Source organism: Apis laboriosa, unplaced genomic scaffold, assembly GCF_014066325.1.
Source record: "Apis laboriosa isolate Shangri-la unplaced genomic scaffold, ASM1406632v1 scaffold46_cov150, whole genome shotgun sequence".
Classification (NCBI taxonomy): domain Eukaryota; kingdom Metazoa; phylum Arthropoda; class Insecta; order Hymenoptera; family Apidae; genus Apis; species Apis laboriosa.
The window spans coordinates 327,802-349,255 of record NW_025223399.1 but is presented as its reverse complement, the minus strand read 5'-3'; the positions used below and the strand labels follow the sequence as shown (position 1 = coordinate 349,255).

General features: G+C 38.0%; 1 protein-coding gene across 1 annotated transcript in view; it reads right to left on the bottom strand.

Moving 5' to 3' along the window:
- The window catches only part of LOC122716475, a 59,076-nt gene that overhangs the window by 30,822 nt on the left and 6,800 nt on the right, over positions 1-21,454 (bottom strand). The gene's annotated exons all lie outside the window — the stretch shown is intronic.

The window sequence follows — 21,454 nt, the reverse complement described above, 5'->3', positions numbered from 1 at the left end:
AGCTGTGTTTCGCAATTATCAAATTTATGAAATTAGCTCGGCCGGTTGAGAGGGGGGGGAGGTTGGTGGATGGACGCGCGAGTTTATGGACTGTCGATAATTGAATGAGTCCGTACCCACAGGTCCGGACCAACTTTGAAATCGAGTTGGTTTCGGTTAATTATGGATATACACACGTATCAATCGATTTTGTATTCATTAACGTAATGAACGAGGAGGATTCTGTTTAATAGACAGGCGGTAGGCAACGGGCAGGGCGGAAATTCCGGTTCGTTAAAGTGGCGGCAACCGCCACCCGTTTAATCCAATGTTTTTTACCGACCGGTTCCCGATCCAAGGAAAATCGAATTCGTCCGTCTCGCCGGCTCTCCTATTATCGATTTATCGCGGAAAAACGTTAAATCGAGTCTCTGAAATCGAGAATCCACCGATCCTGATGAACCGCCTGATTTCATTCCACACCGAGATTGCATCCGACCTGACCTAATCTCCGCCACCAGATATCCGTTTTGGTCGACCATTATATATTATACCGATTATATTATCCGAGCGAAACTCCAACTTTTCAGCTTTACATAGTACGAATATCGATATTCCTCCGCTCTAAATACGAGATGTGAATAACGTACAGGACGCCTTCAAAATCGTTTAAGGTTAACGAGCGAAAACATTTCTTTCGTTCTCATCGTAGATCAAGTTTCGATTTATTTCTCAAAATAGAAAAGTTGAAGTTGGTTATTTTCGGATTGGATGCAAACGAATTATCGTTAATTTGTAGAAAGAAAAATTATAACGTACAAGAAAAATATTTATTTATGAAAGAAAAATGGAGATAAAACTTTATTTGACTACCGTCCGTCCAGGAATCGAGAATTTCGACCCAGCATGACTCGATACGTTTACATATTTGATCCACTATCCGTTTCAACTTTGACCTCGCAAGCATATACGATGAATAAATAGGTAATTTTCCTACCTACGATCACCCTTTTCCAAATTTCGACACGATTCCAAGTTTCCCCGTCACTCGAAATTACGGTTGATCGCATATTCTTGTACGGGACACCGTTGGGCCGGGCATCGTTATTTCGAATTAGTCTTCTGGATATACCTCTCGAACCATCTCGTTGGAAAAAGAGAGACGATAGAAAGAATGAGTAACGAAGACAGCAATTGGAGAGGAGGTAGGAGGGGGGAATTGCCGCGAGTCCCTCGACAATTTAACCGTGTCCCGTGAATATAACGGACGAATATTCGGGAACGTCACGCGAAACGCGTTCGGCAAACTGGCTGCTGGTCGACTGTGAATTGTCGTCGTAGCTGCAGCCAGGCCAAATTCTTCGATCGCACGTATCGATATGCGGGTCCCTCTTTATCCAACGGTTTATCCAATTTTGTATATCCTTCGCGAGATTCTTCCCGACTCCTTTCGATTGTTTGAACGCTTCTCAATCACTTTTTACCACTCCGCCATCTCTGGTTGGTCAAACGAATTATCCAATGTTTACTTCTTCGAGATACAGTGGAATATTTTTAAGTTGTACTTTTCTGCTTCTCGCCTTTTTATTCTGGTTTGAAACGAATTATACGATGTTTCGTCATTTCTTCGAGACACAGTGGAATATTTTCAGGTATTTCTCTATTTTTCGTCTTTTTGTTCTGATTTGAAACGAATTATTCAATGTTTTGTTATTTTTCGAGATACAATGGAATATTTTGAGGTTATACTTCTCTACTTTTCGCCTTTTAAGCGAAAACCTCTGTTATTTTTGGTTAAAATGAATTATTCGATGTTTATTTTTCGAGATACTGTAAAATATTTTAGATTCGATATTATAAGTTAGAATGATTCGTGTGCTTTGTAGAGATGATAGTTTTTTTTTTCCATTGATTATCATATATCAAGTGTATCGACAATTCCGTGCATTCGAAAAATTTTCAACCTATTTTCTCCGATTAAAAATAAAATTCTCTTTTTTCATTTATATTTATATTTCTGAATAGAATGTTTTCATTTTCTATATCGAAGAAATTGCGATATCAATAATAATAATTCTTTAATATTAGAGAGAGAAAGAGAGAATATTCTACTACGAACTTTCCATCCAAAGTAATATTCGTTCACGCTGACTTTTCGCTCTGTCCAGCCAACATTCTCGTCTCCTTCCCGTTGTCTTCCTTTGTCCGTGGACCTTTTGTCGCTCTTTGCCTTCGAACGGTGCCGTAGACCGAGCAGTCGATTATATTGTCCCGCGATTTACTGACGCGACACCTCTCTATACCTGCCTTCTCTTGCTCTCCGACTCTCTTACCTCCGTTATTTTCGGTACTGTTCGACCTCTGAAAATCATTTCCATTCATTTATGGATACAACGAAACCAAGAAACGCCATTCTGTTCCCGGAATGAACGAACACGCGGCTCGATCTCGAACGAATTTCGTTCGACTTTACGAGAAAGTACCTTACGCTCGATTACACGTGTTACCTTACGCCATTTTCTTTCGTCGGAAAAAATGTTTCTGGCATTTAATAAAACTGTTTTGATTCTCTCGAAATTGTATTTTCGAACAATTAAATATTATTCGATTCAAGTGAAATACTTTCTTAATAGGAAATAATAAAAATTATTAATCGAAACTGCATATCGTAACGAATGAGAATGGAATATTTTTGAAATTCGAAATATCTTTAATTAATATCTCGTCCATAACGAAGCCTTTCTCGTTCGATTTTGTTGAAAGAGAAAAAGATGAAATGAAATAAAGAGGAAAACCTCGATTTCTCTCCAATTAGACAAAAAAAAAAAAAAGAAACTTCTATTGTTACAAAAATACCGAGAATCGCGCGTTTTCCCCCTCAAAAAAAGGCGGGGGAGAGAGAAAAGTAGTTCCAATTGAATCTATTAAATAATACGCGCTCTTTGTGCCCCTTCCTTGTTATCGGATTTCGCCCGCATTCTAATAAGGGATGAATATTAAGAAACGCTTTGAAAGTCAAGTGCATCGGTGAATCAATTAATCGAATCGCGGACAAACCAAAGAACACTTCCTTTCGATCGCTCCATGTTTCCATGTTCGCTCTCGCCTTTTGTAAAATTCATTCGACCGGTTCAAAGATAGAAAAATAAATGGAAATCAATTAAACGACCAACACACCATACATATATATATATATATAAAGAAAGAAAGAAAGAGGATTGACTCGATGGAAGCGTAACGTCCTTACGGTACGTGGATGACCGATACCAAAGACTCGATCGTAGAATTCGTTGGGACAATATTTTCGCAGGAGGATCGGACCGGTACATCCCCGCGTTCGAAAACGGGCGGCGGCGGCGGCGGGCGAAGCTTTACGCTTTGAATTTATCGCTTCGCCGATATTTGTATTTGCATAGTCTCCTCGCGTATATTTATTTAGAAACGTTCGCGCGGCAAGAAAATATATCGTCCACCACGGGATACCGTGCCGGGGTTTTCCAACCCCTATCGTTCGAAAATATTTCGATTCGACGTTTCGTAAAACGAGTGGAGCAGAGAGAGAGAGAGAGAGAGAGAAAGAGAGGAAGAGAAAAGAGGTTAAAAAAAATTTAGAATGGGTCACAACTCGAAACCTCGAAATCGTTTTTTGAGCTCGAATTTCCCCTCCTCCAGATTTTTCTGATTCCAAACTATACGTTGTTCGATTCACCGTATCGAACAAGCGTAAAGAACAATTTGCGAAAAAAAAATCTCTAAATCGATGCTTAAAATTCTGTTCGGAAAATTCGACGAGAGATTGATAAATATACAGATGGAGAATTTTATTCTCGATAAAAATCAATGTTTTGTTTCCCAAAGGATTCGAATTTAAAACACGCGTCTCCATAAAGAAAGAAAAAGCAAACAAAAGAATCGAAGGAAACGAGGAAAAGAGAAATGAAAAAAAACGCTGAGAAAAATCGTACTCCCGTATACTTTCGAAAAATGGGGAGGGGGGGGGGGGAGAAAGATGTCCCCTCGTTTGAAATCGCATCGCGGCACGGCATCGATCACCATTATCGGCTTCCTTATCTCGCCGGGCGTCACAATTAAACGAATCGGTGGGGGAGGGGAGGAGGAGGAGGACATTTTTCTTTTCTCACCGGCCGTCTTTGTATCGCGTCGGGCTTACAAAAGGGAGGAAAGGGGAGGGCGAGAGCGATCCGTGGCAACAACAAGGCCGGAAGGGAGACGGCCGGATGTAAAGGAATTCGAGCAAAGGAATCTTTGCTAATTCATCCGGGAAAAAGATGGCTCGAGGGAGGGGGGACGACGCTCTCTGATCACGCCGAAAAATTGTCCGCCGCAGGAAGGAGAAATCGGATTGCGTGCGAGGGGAACAGGAAAGTGGATAAAGTGGTGGCACGGGTGGGGAGGGAGAGAGCGGAAGCGTGTTGGAAGTGTGCACGGAGTGGAAGAGAATTATATATCGCGCGCGTATATACCGATCGAGCCGAGAGAATTAAAGATTGAGTTTTTTCTTTAATTGCGTTGAGGACTATTCGCCTATGTGGATATTCGTATTTCGTTGGAGCGATAATAAGGAATAAGGATACATTGTTTTTGAATATTTATATAAATAAGATAAAGATATAAATAGATCGAAAAGATGAATTTTTGTTTGTTATTAAAATATAGGATATATTTTTTAGAAGATTGAACAACAAATACGTTTTAGAATTAGATGTAATTGATCATTGAGATACTTTCTATACAATATTGTGTATATTGTGTACAGTTTTGAGACGAAGATAATAAATTACAGATTTTATATCCACCATTTAATTTGGCATAAAAGACAAAAGATAGCGTCTGAGAGATAATCTTTTGTGTATTAAGACGTACATTGATTTAAATGTTTCATCACTTTATACGCGTCGTTTGAAATTTAATCACCTATTAATTCCCTGTTAGAAACATTTCCTCCTTTAATCATTTAAACTTTCAATTAACAAATGCATCGAGAAAATACCATTTTGAAATACCATAACGAGATCCGACGAAAAGTCAGAATTAGATTAACAACGAAAGTTTCGAAACGGCCGATTAAAAGAAGAAGAAGAAGAAGAAGAATCTACTTTTACTTGTATCTATTTGCGCAAAGTTTGTACAAATAATCACCCTCCTCGGACTCGATTCCAGAAGGAATTACTCCCTTCATCTGGATCGAGGTTGCGAGCAGGGAATAACGATAAAATGAAAGTAACAAGGGAGTCGATGGTGTATCCGGGAAGAGTGAAGGAGAGACTTTGAGAGAGCGGTCCCCGGAAAAGAAGGTGGCACGGGCTCTCCGCTCTTCGGGTAATAATAAATTGAAGAGAAGTCTCGCAAATACGCGGGCTTAACGTGTTCCTCGAGATGGAAGGGTGGGGCACGAAGGGGAGGAATCGAAACTTCCATTTTGACGTTTGCGCCAGGGTTTAACCGTTTTCACGGATTGTCTTTCGAATAGGAGGGTCGCGTAATGAACTTTAATTACCGAAAACTGACGCGCCACGGTAATGTGCTCGTGAGTTGAAATTATTATTATTCGAATGGATCGTATTCAAAAAGAAAATAGGTTCATTGTGAAACTAATTTTCGTGGAAAATATTTTAAACATATTTCCATTATTTAATAATGCCTCGTGTATATATGAAATTATTATTTGAACGGTTGGCCAAAGAAATAAGTTCATTGTGAAAGTAATTTTCGTGAAAAATATTTTAAATGTATTTGCATTGCATAATGCCTTGTATATGAATAGGCCAAAGAAATAATTTTGCGATAGATACTCGATATCAAGTGCATTTCATTGCATATTTTATTGAATTTGTAATTAATTTTTTTCGAAAATTAAAACTTGTCATTTTACTTTAATTCTTATGCACTAATTATTACTCAACGATTGATCAAAGAAAATAGTTTTATCTTGAAAATAATTTTCCTCTCAGATATTCGAAAATATATTTCAAATATCTCAAATATATATTTCGTTTAACTCAAGTTCGATTTTTTTCAAAAATTAAATCACATCTATCATTCCTACATTTTCGAGTTACTTTTTCGATAAGGATTATATCAGGATTTTCCATATAGGATTTATTATAGAAATAAAAAAAAAAAAAATGCGAAAGAAAATAGATTTCTCAATCTCAAAAACAACGAACGGTCACGGTTGAAACCATAAATCCGATCCTCGTGACAGAATGAAAAATATAAGCCGTGTCCATAGAAATGGCGCGATATGAATATAAACAATATCGAATATCCCTAAAGATTAATCCTAAAAAAAATATATATATATTTCGCGTAGATTCGTCGAGGCTATTCATCGAGTATAATAAACCTTTTACGAAAAATCGGTATATGCAGATTTTTCCCTTTGATGTCGATCAGTCGCGTGGAAACGTTTTAATCGCGAATCCATAAAACTGTGTGTAAGCCTGGCATCATCGTCGTCGATGCCGATCGATGTGTAACCGGGTAACCGCAAAAGTTTCGGGATCGGACAATTGAATTCTTCCACGGCAAATTAATCGAATGAATCGGGAGTCGGGCTCGTCCGAAAAGAAGATCAGGGACGATTAGGGGGAGGCTTGGTGAAGCTTAATTATTTTACAGTCGAGAGGAGTGCTTCACTATTGTGCACCCACTCCTAAATCCTGTGGGCTCTCCTCTTATCGAATTCTCCGAGCCAGTTTCTGGTTGCTCTCCTACGGGAATCCTTTCGAGCCGGTGGAAAATCTTAAGCTATTTCCAATTTAATCATTTGCTTCCGATTAATGGATAAACGTCGGCAAACTTTCTTTCGCCTCTTTTTAAGGCGAAGCAGTCGAGCATTATTTGATCAATGCGTCAATTTCAAGTTTTTTTTTTTTTTTTTTTTTTGAAAGTAAATATCGTTTATATTTTTTACTCTTTAACGCGTTCAAAATATTTTGATAAATTAAATTTGATATAATTTAAATATAAAAATTTAAAAAAGAGATATATTTTTAATGTATCTTTGTTAAAATTTAACAAAATTTAACAAAATTTAAATAAGCAGGAAATTTAATCTGAAAACGGAATTTTCATTAAACGAAAAAAAAATTCTTCGATTCTGATGTCTACGATGCTCCATCATCATTGTACGGCAAGTGTAATATCGATTTCACGATCGAGATAAATTTCATCAATACAACATGTAAAATTATAAATCTCAATTATATCTATAGACATAGAAGAAAATTAAAAATTAAGAAAGGATTCAAATTCATATTCTCTCGCTCGTTAAAAGAATTTTCAAATCCCACTCTTCATCATTTTCCAATTCAGTCAAATTATTTTGCGAATACCAGAGAATTTAAAAAAAGAAAAAAAGAGCGATCTCGTTGGAACAAAAAGCATCATGATACTTTCCTTTTCAACTCTCCTCCTCTTTCAAGCTAATACAATTTAAACACGAAAGTAAACGATTTTTATAACCAAAAAATTAATCGAACAATTTTCAGTTCCAATTAACGTTGACTCGTCAAATTATTTTTTATTAGACAACAAAAGAAAAACACCAAAGAATTTCGCATATAGAAATTACTTGGAACGAAAACAAAAAAAAAAAAAACGATTCCTTTATTTTCGTTGGAACAAGGATAACGATATTTTCCTCCGAACCTCACCCCTCCCCCTTTCTCTCTTTCTTTCTCCCTCGTTCGCACGGTTAAAATAGATTCTGTGCAGCGCGAGGCATGATCGAGTTAACTCTTAATTCGATTGTCATTAAAGGTACGCAATCGCGAGACGCGCGAGTATCATCGAGTTCGAGGTATAGGCGTCGACTAAATTCTCAAAGTTCCTCCCTTCCGGGAAACGAAGGTCTCCTCCTTTGTCTTTATTACCGCCATGAGTCACCCGTTTATTTCTCCTTCACTCGGCGCAAATACCAGCCACGATATATTTTTCTTGCAAATTTTCTCCCTGCATAATTAAAATAGATCCCACGGGCCAACTTGGATTTTCTCTCCTCCTCCTCCTTCTCTTCCTCCACTTCCATAGGATTCATATTGCTTCATCGTGTCTTCTTCAGGTTTGTCGCACGCCGTACACCGATTTAAATTCAGCCCTCGCCGGTAACCACGATCCACCATCCTGCTAATAAGTGTTTTCTTTCCAAACAGACATCGACCGCTTGTCTTCTGTGCCTTCGTGCTTCATTAGCGCGCCGTGGCAATAACTTTTGTCCTTTCCGAGCTCTCGGTCATCGAGATATCGTTTTTTTGTTTCCCCTCCTTGTCTTTCTCTCTTAACTCGCGCTCTGTCCTCCTCTCTACTTTTTTCTTTTCGCTCTTCTTTTTCGCTCGTCGCCACGCGTCCAATCTATCTAATACAAGGTGAACCGCGAACGTTTTCATCGGAATATCAGAAGGTTCGAAATGAATTATCGATTTCAAACGCGACAATGGGAAAATTGGAAGGGAGATTGTTCAAGATAGATGTTCCTTTTTCCACGGGATGAAATTGGGAGAAAGGGGCGAGTGATTATAATCGAATTATATATTGGAACTTTCGATACCTCATCTTTTCAAATCGATGTTTTTATTACTTTCGTAATATGGAAATATATACTATATATCAAGCTTATCGCTACGAATTTATTTCGTGTCGTAACCGTCCACTGTTATTTAAATATTAAACGAATCGAAGAATTTTTGACGACGAGTTAAATCTCACGAGCCAATATAGCATTATTTCTACATTTCCAAAAATTATACTTTCAAAGTTATATTTACGATTTCGCACGACAACGTGTTTACTCGTTCGACCTCGGCGCTCGATTCCAGCTGAGATAGAGTTTCTCTATTGTACTCGCTTGAACCAGGACTGATATAAGATGAAATTGTCGGAACACAAAGCGAGAAGATTTCGTCGGAGGAAGTGGCGTTGGCATCTCACGAAGCTGTTACTCGGACGAACGCGCAACGAAGACAGCAATCTCATTTGTATTTTTCAACTTTATCGCGACAGTTTGGCACGATTCGTATAAGCATAAAATCGGAAGCAAACAAAAACATTTTTACGACAATGTGGGCGTACAATTGGCAGACGATTTTGCAATCGTTCGATTTTGCTAAATCATTTACAATACAAATATTTGCGTGGAAGTATATGAATGTGTAGAAATAAAGTTAATTTTCTGATCCTCTCTTTCTAAAAGTTTTAGAATTCATAGTTCAATGATCGATTATTTTTAACCATTTAGAACGGTAACAATATTATATCGCTTTATGAATAAATTCTTTTTTATGTATAAGAATTATGCAAATTACATAAAATATCAAAATATAAAAATTTTATATGAAATAATTATTTGTGTATGAAATCGTTTCAAATTAGTTATAAGAAATTCATCGAAAAAATCGTTTCGAGTTCTTGATTCGACCGAGCTAATATTTCTACAAGCGAAACGTTTATATTAATAACAAATACAATCGCACAATGAATATATAATCTATTTAAAAATATCCCACAGTAATTTCAATCGAGCTCTTAACCGTGTTTCCCTATTTCTAAAATATTCATCGTGTGTATACTCGTGGCTTTCTAGGAAGCGCATGTAAAGATCTATCGTCAACAACGCTCTAGAAAAGACAGGCCTTAAGATCGTTAACACGTCTCGAGCTCGTTAAAATATTAAGAATCAACTTGTATCACTCTTGCTTATATTATTCACTTACGTGTCACGAATAAAATCACACGAGCGAAGTTTTTGCTCTTTCCGATATATCGAGAGTCGTTACGCAATCGTTGCCAAGAATTCCCATCGGTTTATCACGATCCGAACGCATCAACGAAAACCCACGTATCCACCCACCCATCCGACTCCTCTCTTCTCCAACGCATTCATCGCCCCCCTCCTCTCCCCTGCCAAGGTTCTCGCTATAAAACGATCGATCGAGCGGAGAGGCGAAAGTGCGTTTGTATATACGGGCGAGAAACAAGCCTGCCAATAAATATTCCCAAATCCGGGCTAACGACCGTTCCTCACCGGCTCACATTCGGAACCGGCCGAAATTCCACGGAGGACGGCCGACCCGTGTCACATCGCTATCGTAGGAGACGATTCCGTGGCAAAAAAGGGAGAGAGAAAGGGAGGGAGGGAGGGATTTCAGTCGGGCCGCACGGTCTAATTGCGCCTGTTGATTTATCGGCCGCGAAGCGGCGGAAGGGGAGGGATGGATGGAAGTGCCAAAACGCGCGATAAACGACAAACAAGGAGACGAACGAGCCGCTGGTACGGACCGTTGTGTTGTGTCCACGTCCGTGGTAAACGGTTTTGGTGAGTCACGTCAAGACCGTGGAGCAGTATAGGAGCCGCTAGAGGAAGGAAGGCACTTAACAATTGCTTAAAATAACCGCGGACCGAGCTCTCATCTCGCTGGAAATCTCTCTTTTGCCGTTCGTTTTCTCGAATTCGCGGAGTCAGAGTGAATCGAGTCATTGGATCGAGGGAGGGAGGGAGGGAGGGAGGGAGGGAGAGAGAAAGGAATGGATATGGAATGGGGAGCTTTAAAAGGGAAAAAGGGAAAGAAGGGAGAAGAGGACTCGAGGAGGATAAATAAACGCGAAACACGGGCCGATACAGGGGGAAAGAGAGAGAGAGAGAGAAATGAGGGTGGGTCGGAGGGTAAATGACGTTGGAGAGAAATCGAGAGGGAAGAAAGAGGAATGGATAGGAGAGCATGGTGAGTGGTGGCGCATAACGTAGGATCCGCAGCTGCGGGAGGTCTGCGCTCATTTTAGGGAGCCCTTTACGAGAAGGAAAACAGTGTTACACGATATCACGTGAATATATTATCTCGACCCTGGTATATCTGCGTCTTCTTCTCTTCGACTTTACCAGCCTGCAATATATATTAAAAGAAAACAGGCGTATTCAGTTTCGAGATAGTTGTGTAGTTGGACGAACGGCATTGTTTTGCTTTCTAACGCGTTCCGTTAAAAGCCTATGCTACGAGCAAAAAAAACTCCGCGGTAAAAAAACTTCATAGTTTTCTTTCCTTTCTTTTCTCTCTCTCTTTCTCTCTTTTTTTAACCGAGTTACCATAAAAATACAGGCAGAAAGGTTGAAAGCAAGGTGAGTTCGTTTTTTGGACAATGGAAATGTAAAATAAATACGAAGTTGAATTTCTTTCGAAGTTAAAGTAAGTAAGAAATAAGCCGGTTCGCGAAAGATTCCTTGGTAAAAGCATCGTGTACATGAAGAAAATGGAAGAAGAAGCAACTTGGAACGCGATCTTATGGATGCTTCCTGCCAACTGCATCGTGTCTCTCCGTTGCTCCTCCGAAATCCCATTAATCTACATACTTCTTCCGTCCATCTCTTTCTTTTTGTGACGAACAAAGAAAAGGTTCGAAGGAACGCTGTCTCCATGTGTAAATTGCACGCGAGCATTTTTGTACGCGTTATTGGAAACAAAAAGATGATCTTACAATCACTTTAACACGAAATAAATGATCGATCAGAGCGGATCTGTGACACGAATAAGATATCGATATTATCATTAACGAATAACCACGGTCTTCGTATTTAAATAATGCTTCGATCTTTTCTTAGTCCACTCAATTTTTTTCCTCAATCGGTATTATTAGCCGCACGATAAATAACAATGATATTTTTCCCTTCATCATTGTTCCCGTTACTTCTACTTATATACTTATAGTTATATAAAGCGAGATTGCCGCGTCGAATCGGACGAATCAATCGCGAGAATTAATTACATTCAGTCGGTGTTGTTCGCCGTTGATTACTCCACAAGGTTAATGACGTTTCAGCGTGTGCAGCAGAATAGCCATAGAACGGAAGGTAAAGTTATTGTTGTTTGTCGTCGCAATGGCTTCGTCCATTTAATCATTCTGATTTAATTATCGTCGCTCGCTTAGGAATATTCCTTCTCCTCCTCCACAACTTGATCCTCTTCGAGCAGAGCAATGTCATTCGATACCACGGGATTACATTGCGCAAAGCGGCCGGTATGTGGCTTGCATTTTCATGAAAACAGGATTACAGCTAAAAGTTATTTAACTTTTAGTAACAGAAAATTTAACTTGCCTCAAAATGCCCCTTTAATATTGTCGGTGTACAGTAGCTAGGCATATCGACGACGATGAATCGCGTTTAACAAGTAAAATCAATTGGACGAAAGAATAATATAAATGCGGCGGAATGGGAAGAAAAGAAATAATCTCGATAAAATTGTTATTTTAAATAATGCGTCAAAAATCAATTCGTTTTTAAAAGGAAAATAAAATCTCTTATATTCGTCATAGTTTCAATAAAAGTTAAACTTTTGCTTAAAATTTTATTCGAAACTTCTTTCTCATCGAAGAAAATTGATTCTATATATCGATATTCATTGTTCCATCATGTTACAAAAACATTTTATGAAATAATATTCATTGGCAAACATAAACTTAATCTAGCCTTTGAAGCAAGCATGTAAAGTACATCGAATCGCAATCGTTAAAAAAGTATACCTAAATAAAACGTAAAAATCAAACCTTACGAACAATAATATTTTTACGGGCATAGTAAGAGCTTCGCCAGATAGATCGTTACGTATTTTCTCTAGCACGACCGAACCATGTTGCCAAACTGCGCAATCCCGAGAACACTATTTACATCGAGGATGTGCACTGTTGCGACTTCGTTCCGGATCATTATTTTTATATCGTAGGATCATCAGTTTCGCGCATTCACTTGCTTGTTTTTTACCTCTCCTGTCGGAATTATGGTACCTCCGGGGGGTATCACTCGTTCCTCGTCGCGTATATTAAACAGCCCTTAAAGAATCGGTTGTATGGGCGCGGTATAACGAGGATTTCGGTAACTCCCGCGACTATTACTGGTTTCTTGCGGCTCTGCGGGGTTTTTAGCCGCTTTAAAGTGTCCTCCACCTCCGAAACCCTCACCACGATAGCACAAGGATTACGCGGCACAAAAGCGGCCGCCTCGCCGTGCATTTTCATGAAAACAGGATTACAGCCGAACTTATTTAACTTTTCGGTAATCGCGCTCTCGTTGGCCGGGATCCCAGCCTCTTTTAAACGGTTATTCCACTTGTTTGCGCGGTTTAAAGAAAATTGATTTTTGTTTTTCGGTCGGTTTGCTTTTTAACCCGTTTACGTCAATTTAGAAGGAGATCTTAACGAAACTTTGCACGATGTGCAAATGGAACAGCGAAAAATATAAGATATACAGGGTGTCTTGTCTGATTTCGACATCTCGATTCGTTCTCGATATTATTACTTGTAGTTTTACCAAATTCGAAATAAAATATTTAAATTATATTTTTCGCTATTTTCTATTTATAAATTGAATTTGGACATAAATAAATTGATATCTATAAAAACAAGAACATACTTCCCTCGATATTCAATTTTCATTCGAGTAATAGTAAAAAAAGATTAATATATATTAAATATCAGATGAAACCTGTTATTATGATTTATCAATCGTAATAAAAAATTTCTAGATAGAATAAATTACGAATATTGATTGAGGAAACATTACTCGTTTTTCTAATTTCATTTCACCAACTTTTTCCATTCTTTCCACGCTCCAACTCTTTTCCAGAAATTCTGGTCGCGTTATTATCTTTACTATTACTTTCTGAACCGAATTGATTTTCTCGTTCAAAAAAAAGAGAACCGCTGATCTACTTGGACTATTTTTTTCTCGCGCTTATATAGATAAGCAGGTCTCAGAGAATCTCGCGATAAAACAACGAGGCGGATATTTACGATGAAAGTGTAATTGAGGGAAAAAAAAGAAGTTTAATCTGACGGAGAAAAGTAATAGAGGAAACTAGTGTCGACCAATATTTTGTCAAACTCTATTGTGAACTCTTGTGTTGTGTCGACCAATATTTTGTCAAACTCTATTGTGAACTCTTGTGTTGTGTCAAGGGGAGGGGATAGTTCTAAGAGTAACTGGAGCAAACGGTGTTCGTTCGAGTAACGAGATTTTTTTTTTTAAAACTGCTTTTCTCTTCACTTCTGCGTAACGCTGTAAGAGTTTAACGTGTAATGGAAGAAAGAAAGGAAGTAGGAGAGGCATGCAGATGCATTCGTATTTGAATCGCAGTTTCCTTGAAATTTTCTGAAAAGTAAGTATAAAACAGGAGAATGAGATTCATATTTTACTTATAAAATATTCTTGGACAATAGGAAGGTTCTAGAAATTTTGAACTTATGTATTAACAATTGTAATTTTTTAGGAAACGTTCACTTTAACGTAGCAAACGTTACTAAAAATATTTTTTATTTTGTATTTGAGTTGAGATTACATGCAGAAAAAAGAACCTAATTTTAATAATTTATATGATATTTATTTGAAATTTATTTCAATTTTATATGGATTTTATATGGATTTTTAATTAATCATGGAATTAGACATTAAATCAAGGACAAATTAAATAATATTAATCTCGATTGGATTCGTTTCTAATTTACTATGCATATCATCTTCCGATTTATTTAAAAGCATTAATTTTATCGACAACTTTATTTTCCTTTAAATTTTTCAATGTAGCGTGGAAAGTTTGTTTGACGGTGTAACCAAGGAAGGAAGAGAAATGCGAAAAGTAGTCCGTTCGCCAAAGTTTCATCAAAGTTCTTGCTAAACTTTTCAAGTTTGCTCGAGTGATTGAAAGAAATTCCACTTGTTAATTAATCGATATTTTAAAAAATATCTTTTCAAATCTATCATTTAACAAAAGAGTCAATCATTTAAAATTCTTAACTCTCCTTTTAAAAATATATACTTTTATAAAATTGAGAGATGATTTTTTTTTGTTATGAATGAATCATGTTCAAAGTATGTCGCTCGATCTCTAATGAAATTGTAATGTTGATGAAAAAATCGGAACGTATTTTCCTTTAAGACACGGTTTTACACCAGGAAGCCTTGATTCTAAAAATTTTGCGATATTTAAAATTTTATGAAAACCTCGAGTCTCCGTTAATCACCGATCTTGATGAAACTTTTCTCAAGGAAAGTAGCTTTCAAAGAGGTATCTGACCCAAATTTCCTCAAAAATTACGAATGAAAAATATATCTTCTTCGATATTATCCTCCCATTTTTACACGAATGATTAAAATAACGTAATAAATAGAAATAAAATTTTCGAGTTATGGAAATATTTTACTTTTATCATATTTCGTTATCTGTCTTATTAATAAATTTAAATTTCTCAATTTCTATATCCGTGGCAAATCGTGTCTTAAATCTGGAAGCAAATTATTATTAATTTAGTACAACATTGATATCGTTTCGTTTATTAATATACGTATAATGAGAGTCGAAAATTCATCGTTGTGTAAAATAAATATATTCAGACAAATATTTCTGATCTTCGCTGCGTACCGATTCGGTGCAACGCATTTATCGAAAAATTTATATTATAGAGTTAAGCATCAGGTTTAAAAACTCACTTTTCCATTTAAAGCATTTAAAAGTTTCATTTTAAAAACATTCCTCCCATTTAAACCTCTTCATTTAATCCACCACGCTCATCACCGAACGTGGCACGCGTCAATTTAAACTTCCACTCGGAAATTGTACGATATTTAATTGAATAAACGAGGCGCCCTCCCCCTTTCTTACGCTTAACGACTTAATATATTCCGTTATGGCCGATTTGCGTAACTCGGTGAAAAGTTAAAAGTCTTTAATAGAAGGAAAAGAAAAAAAAAAAGAAAAAAAAGAAGAAGAAGAGTCCCGGCACCGATAATAGAAATGAACCGACGTTGATGTCGATAAACTTCTTTCAAAATTCAGTTACGAAACTTTTTTCGAGCCGAGATAATGCAATGGAATCGCCTCGGTGAAGATTTACCGACGCATGAAATGCATGAAATGTATGACTACTCGATCGATATCAGGTTATCCTTTAACCTAGAAAAAAGACACGCGAAATATATTTTGTTTAAGTTAGGTTAGATCAGATGCTTGTTGCGCGCCTTGTTATTTTCATTAAATTTGCGTATTGTTCGTATATGATTAATTTTTTTGAATTGCTTTCCCATTTTGATTAATTTATTACGGTCAACATTATGATAAAGAACAGTGTGGAAAGTGTTGTAATTGTTTGGGATCTTTCGAGCGAAACGAAGGGATTCGGATGATAAATGGAATCAAGACGAGTTATTGACCTCGAATGCGGTGGCGTTTTTTCCCTTCATCGAGACTCGAGTGCAAGTAAAACTTTCGTTGGAAGATTTATTAACGTGTCCGTGAAAAAAGAATTCAACTATTAACATTCTAGTTTAAACCTATAATAATAAATTACTTTCTATCGAACTTACGACTACGTTTATAGAATTCTACACTTGTTAAAAAACGGAAATCATTACATCTTCACTCGTTAATCAAGATACGGATTCAGATCACGAAACTGCACGGGTTCGCAATTAAAAAATTAACCGTCCAAAATTTTCAATCCTCTCGAGAAAAAAAATCTCGTCCTGCCCTCCTCCCCTTCCCTCTCTCCATAAAAGAAAAAAAAGATTATTCCATTTCACGTTGTATCCCGACAAAACCTCGTCGTGAACAAAATTACCCTTACTCGGTCGCATCGTTTCGCGAATTACGAAAATTACCTCGCGCGCATGCGCGTGTGTGTACTTCATAAAACCGACGGCACCGAAAATTCCCAAGCGTGGCGAAATTTACCTTCCAACTACCTTCTTCCTAAACGAAGAGATCGCGTTTTATAAAATTTCGTTCTTTCAATTTGTTCCTTCCGGGGGAAACGCGATGCTTCGCGCGACATAAAAAAGAAAAAAAAAAAAAAAGAAAAGAAGAGAAGAAAAATTTGTTCCCCGAATTTAAATGTAAAATTGTTGCACGCCATACGTACGTACGTACGTACGTACGTACGCCGTTCGTCCTCGGCGTTTCGTCTTTCCCGCGGTTTTAATTTACACACAGAAGAGGAGAATATCTTTTTTTTTTTTTTTATAAAAAGGATTCGGTAACTTTTAATCACGGAAAAGCGTATATTGACCGAACGAGAAGAAGCGGCCCACCAACCGAATCCACGGTTGAAATAAATGGATCCACGACACCGGACGGGAGTGAGCGGACGAGATACGATTCTGTCCACGTACATCTGGCCAGTCGCCGTTCTCTCCGCGACAATGGCCCGGCCGATCGTCTGGCGTGGAATCAAAGGGTGCGTCAATTGCTGATAACGCGGCCAGTCATTTTTTTTTTTTTAACCGCAATACATCGCTACTTGATAGACGAGATCCGTACATAGGATAGTAGTATCGCGTGCAGATGTATCCTCGATTCGACGAATCAAACGTCTGTATAAATAACAAGTGCAAGCAACTGTGTCGTTACTTGATCGAAAAACCTTGATGGAACGGAATCTTTTTATTTTAGATGGGGAGGAGGATCGATAAACTCGAAGAAGGAACGAAATTCTTTTATTATGCGAAAATCGTTATTGTGTCAGGATTTACGTATGGAGCACATAGAAAGAGAGAGAGAGAGAGAGAGAGAGATTTTTAGCGTGACGTGGAGCGTGTTGAAATACACTCAATGTTTTTTAAGTAACGTTCAATTATAGACGAGAAAGATGATTAAAGTTCGTAACGCGGTTAACTTTTCTATGCGAGGAAGGAAACTCGTCCCAAGAATCGAGTTAGAAAAGTGTAACTCTATCCGATCATCGTAAAAGTTTAATAACTTGGTACCTACTTTTTCCTTTTTCATTTTTCATTTTTCATTTTTTCTTTTTTTTAATATTCAACAAGGAATCGGATAGAAAAACGAATTCTTTTACTCGCGATTAATCTTAATGAGTTGAAAGCAACAAGCAATTTAATTCATACGTTGTTATTAGAGTCGTATTTAAAAAAAAAAAAAGGGGGGCGAGAACAAAGTTTTTAAGTTCACGAGAGTTCATACGTTCGCGAGAAGGAAACTTGATCGAAGGAAGCGAGTTGAAGAGGTGTAATTCCATCCACTGAAGATGGCTTGAAAATTTAATAAAGAAATCCGCGGCCACGTTCGCGTATCGCTCGTAACAAATGCGACCTATTATTCCAAGTGGAGGAGCGTCGTTCTTCTTGCGTTATAACATTATAGAAATATATTCGTATTTTATTCATAAATTACATTATCGGTGGATGATTGTACGTTATCGATTCTTGGAGATTGCTTGGAAGCAATTCGATTGAAAATGCGCACTTGAGGCGAACGATTCGACAAATTAAATTAATTACAATTTTAACGTTGGTTGGCGAAATTTCGTCAAATATATCACGGGATATAAAGCAAAGCTTCGTTCAACTTTTATTATATAAAAGGAAGCGAGAAAAATCTTTGATCAACGAATATACGCGGAGAAATATTACGAGAGGTATTATTAATGGTAATTTTTTGTAAATGTTTAACAAAGGCGGGAAAGCGGTCAGTCCGCTCAACGCTTTATCCCTTCAAGGTGGAAAAAAAAAAAAAGAAAAGAAAAGGAAAACGAGAGGATGAAGAAGCGGCGCATGGAGCCGTGAAACTTGGCCAGCATGAAAGTTTAACTTGCAATTTCCAACGTGCTTCCCACGAAGCTGCGTAAACGCGACGTTCCATTATCGTTAATCCGCCCAAACGCAAGAATTCGAGGCGCAGTAGTAGTACACTTTTGCCGCCACTTATCGCCTCGAATGAAGGAACGTTGGATTTATCATCGAGCCACGTCATTCGCGTTCCTCGTTTTAGCGATGATGGCAAACGAGCGTAACGGCCGGTATACACGCATAATATAGCGAAAACAGGAGCAAGTTCGAATTAAAATCTCTTGTTAACTGAAACACTTATCGTTATTGAAAATTAATTCGTTCGTCGAATAACTTTGACTTTCGAGATTATAGATAACAGCTCGTTCGTAAACGTAACAATAATCGGAAATAATAACATCGAGGTTATACGAAAAGCGGATCGATATAATAATAGCAAATGTTGTTCGAAATTTTAAATTTACTCGAAATTTTAGTTACATCTCTGACACTCCGACTATTTCAATTTGAACAAAATCGATAGCTCGATGTAAAAGAAATATTTCGATATCTTCATCTATACCGAAGAGAAAGAAAGAGAACAGAAGAAAGAGGCGAGCGATTGCAAGCTTCCTCTCCCCTTTCCTTGGCTCCTTGCAGAAATTGCAGAAAAGTGGTCCAGTTGTATCGGCCTCTTTTGTATATATTAGACCGCGAATCTCGCGGTGAGAGGCATTTTTCCTCGCTTTTATCCCCACACCGTCTAGGTAAAAAAACAAAAAGAAAAAAAAAAAAAAGAAAACAAAAGAAGAAGAGAGGAAAAGAGAGGATAAAAGAAGAAAAAGGAAGAGATAGGTTCGGTGGAGCGCGGGATTACTCGCGGCTGATTGTGCCCCCGTTCGGCCTCGCGACGGCCGCACGATTAAACCTAACGATCCACTATTCCGGCCAAGAATAATACCGGCTCGTGCATCTTGCCACCAAGAGTTACGGCAAGCGGAAACTAACGAGGGCTCACCTTCGCATCCACTTTATTCGCGGAAAGGAGAGATTATTCCGCACGTTCTCTCCTCCTTCCCCTTCCCCCTCGCCTCGCTCCCTCGGCGAGCCAACCCTCGGAGAAGCCGGCGCGACATCATCCCCCCCCCTCGATGAGCCATCTCAGATACCGAGGCCTCGACCAGAGCCTTTGTCGCTTTTTACGCGTTCTCGCGCATGCGCGTGCGCGCCAACGAATTTTATATCAGATGCGTCTCGTCTCGAGGCGAGAACGAAACTGGTTCAATCAAGTGTTGTCATGCACTCTCGCTAATTCCTTTTCGGTAATTCGGCTGCTCTATGATTTTGCATGGATTAAACGATGAGTTTGGATAGAGGATATAAGGTTTTTTTCAAGTAAAATGCGTTTTCGGAATTTACAACAGTGTTATCATGGTTATTGATGGCTAATTTCGTGTTAGGTTCTATAATCTTATCTAGATTAAATAGGTAAATTTGAATAGAGGATATAATTCTTTTTTTGCAAATAAAATGCGTTTTCAGAATTTATAACGTTTTACAATGATATTATTCATGGCTATCGATGGCTAATTTCGGGGTTTTTTTCAAGTAAAATTTTCATCGTTCAGAATTTTCAAAATCTCGTTATTATCGATAAAAAAAAAAATGGTTTCTATGGTTAGAGATGGAAAACGCAAATTAAAGTTAATTAATTTCTTTTTTTTTTTTATCCTTACTGCGCGAAACAGATACGTTTCGTTTTGCATTTTTCGAAAAAAAGATTCTTTTTCACACCGCATCGAATTGTCATTAATGCGCCATTCACGCGTTTCGTCCACTTAATAGCGGGATAATTAGAGGTCTAATTGTAAGTTAAGCATTTTAGCTCGTCCGTAACACGGTATTAAGCACTGCGCTTCCACCGTAATGCGACCTAAATTACGAATTTAGGTGAAGGGGGAGCGGAATTTACTCGGCATAGACACACACGGTTGATTGCTTTTTAAATTCGTCTCTCTGCGATTATATATTCACTCGATATCGATCGTTCAGAGGTCGTATAAAATAGAAAAAGAAAAGAGGGAATAGAAGTGAATAATAAATTAAACGAGGAAAAAACCGGTGAAAGAATTTTCATTCGAGTTTAAGTATATAAGAGATTCTGAAGAGCGAACTTTTCTTTCTTCTCCCTTTCCTTCTCTCTTTCTCTCGCCAAATAAAAAGCCGATTACTTGTTACTCCGCGTAACGAAACGAGACACGATTTCAACGGCTCTCTCTCTCTCGTCAATTTATACCCTTTTATCGCAAAATTTCGAAATCGATCATCACGCCCGCCTCCCCATATATTTTATGGATCACCTTTATGAATAATAATACGCAAAGGTATGGTACACACTATTCTATTTAACTTTATTTCATCCCCACTACCTGGACACGATGATAATACATCATTCCCTTTCTCGACGTAACGAATTTATAACAATAAAAGTTGAATTAAAACGTTAAATTTCAATCGATCTAACTAATGCACTTTGACAGGGAATCTGGTAATCTGGTTTCGGGAGGTGGCGTGTACATCAATCCATGGAGAAAATCGATGGAGAGGGAACGGTATAATATACGCGATACATCGAATTTCGTGCGTTTACTCCTCCTCCCCTCCACCCCGCGGGTATTAGTAACGCGAACGTCTGCTAATAACTACTCAGTCATCGTGCGGGAGGCATCGCATGGTCGTTAATTAATAAGCTGTTTGATTGGCTAATTAGTTGGTCACGGCTTTTCACGTGATAAACACTGCCGCCCGTTTACAAGTAAGTAGTAAACCGAGATTTCGTTGGGAAAGTTTTAAACTCGTTAAAAATTCCTCTCTCTCTCTCTCTCTCTCTCTCTCTCTCTCTCTCTCTCTCTC